Below are 1666 nucleotides of genomic sequence, written 5' to 3'. Positions count from 1 at the left end.
CGACCAAGTCCATTCCCCACCTCACACTTGGAAGCAAGCATTTCTCTGGATTCTAACAGGGGGCGATATTTAAAGGCCACATCTATCTTTTATTAAAGGGAAGCGTAAGATCTTGCTAAACTTCCAATTCAAATTTAAATATACGGGGTTTTCACGTACTACATATATTTTTAAATTTATGCTTATTTCTTATCTGTCATGGGGAAATCTTAATTCCTAACCGCCTCAATATTACTATTACTAGTAAAATTGCTGAATCTAATTTAAACTATTTGTTAGCCTTGGAATGTATCTTACTGAGACTGTTGGGTAAAAATACTGTATTCTAGAGCAGCCCGCCACTGGAGGCTGAGATCAGCTACCTGTTGGAGGTTGGAGCAGTTGGGCTGAACTGTGGCGGGTCCTCTCGCTGCCACCAAATGTGGGTTCTCGCCAAACACCAGGCAGATCTGCGGCTTGAGTACCAGCGGCTGAAGCGTCGCCACCTCCGCCAGAAAGAAGAGCTGCAGGAACGCATCCAGGCCATGAAGAACGCGGTCCCTAAGAACGACAAGAAGAAAAGAAAGCAGTTGCTCCTTGCCGTGGCCGCCTTGAGGCCGAAATGCAGCAGAAACAGCAGCGGGAGCTGGGGAGGTTCACAGAGCTTCCCCCTGCCAGCAGCAACCTCGATTCCCTCGCTGAGGGTCTGGCCAAGATGGCTCCTGAGAACCGGCCTCCCTGCCTTCGAGGGTCCACAGAAGGCGTGAAAGCAGGGCGGCGCCGCAGAGAGCGCGCCAGAAGATGGCAGCGGCCGACACCGAGTGGGGTACCTGGCCAACTATCGCCGGGACGAGTAGGAGAAGCTGGCGGTCACCCTCGAGGCCAAGAACCTGGAGATGGAGATCCCGGCCGACAGCCACTGCATGTGCCGCGCCGTCCAAGACCAGCTGCCCTTCTCCGTGACCGTGGAGAGCCTGCGGGGCCGCACCACCAACTACATGTGCAAGCACGTCCACGAATTCCTGCCCTTCTTCAGCGACCCCGAAACCCGCGAGGTCTACACCCGCGAGGACTTCAGCTACTGCGACAACATGGTGCACCATGCATCCTGGTGAGGCCAACTCGAGCTGAGGGCCCTGTCGCACGTCCTGCAGGGCCCCATCGAGGTGATCTGCAGGGCCCATCGAGGTGATCTGTAGGGCCCATCGAGGTGATCTGCAGGGCCCCATCGAGGTGATCTGTAGGGCCCATCGAGGTGATCTGGAGGACATCCAGAAGCCGCTCACCCTCGTCTACAGGCGCTACACCTCCAGCTTTGGCGGGGAGCACTATGACTCGGCGAAGCCGCCCGAAGCCGAAGCCGAAGCTGAAGAAGCCGAAGCCTAAGAAGAAGCCTAAGCCAAAGCCGCAGCCGAAGCCGAAGCCGCAGCCGAAGCCGAAGCCGCAGCCGAAGCCGAAGCCGAAGCCGAAGCCGAAGCCGAAGCCGAAGCCGCTGAAGCCGAAGCCGAAGCCGCTGAAGCCGAAGCCGAAGCCGAAGCCGAAGCCGAAGCCGAAGCCGAAGCCGAAGCCGAAGCCGCTGAAGCCGAAGCCGAAGCCGAAGCCGCCGTAGCCGAAGCCAAAGCCGAAGCGGAAGCCGAAGCGGAAGCCGAAGCCAAAGCCGAAGCCGAAGCCGAAGCCGAAGCCGAAG

General features: G+C 57.6%; 1 pseudogene; it reads left to right on the top strand.

Annotated features, from left to right (window-relative positions):
- The first annotated feature begins 419 nt into the window (after positions 1 to 419).
- Positions 420 to 1365, top strand: LOC132223715 (OTU domain-containing protein 6A-like; annotated as a pseudogene).
- Positions 1366 to 1666: the final 301 nt, after the last annotated feature.

Source organism: Myotis daubentonii, chromosome X (genome assembly GCF_963259705.1).
Source record: "Myotis daubentonii chromosome X, mMyoDau2.1, whole genome shotgun sequence".
In the NCBI taxonomy this organism is placed as follows: domain Eukaryota; kingdom Metazoa; phylum Chordata; class Mammalia; order Chiroptera; family Vespertilionidae; genus Myotis; species Myotis daubentonii.
Note: the sequence above shows the minus strand (reverse complement) of the source record. Positions and strands in the feature narration are given on the sequence as shown.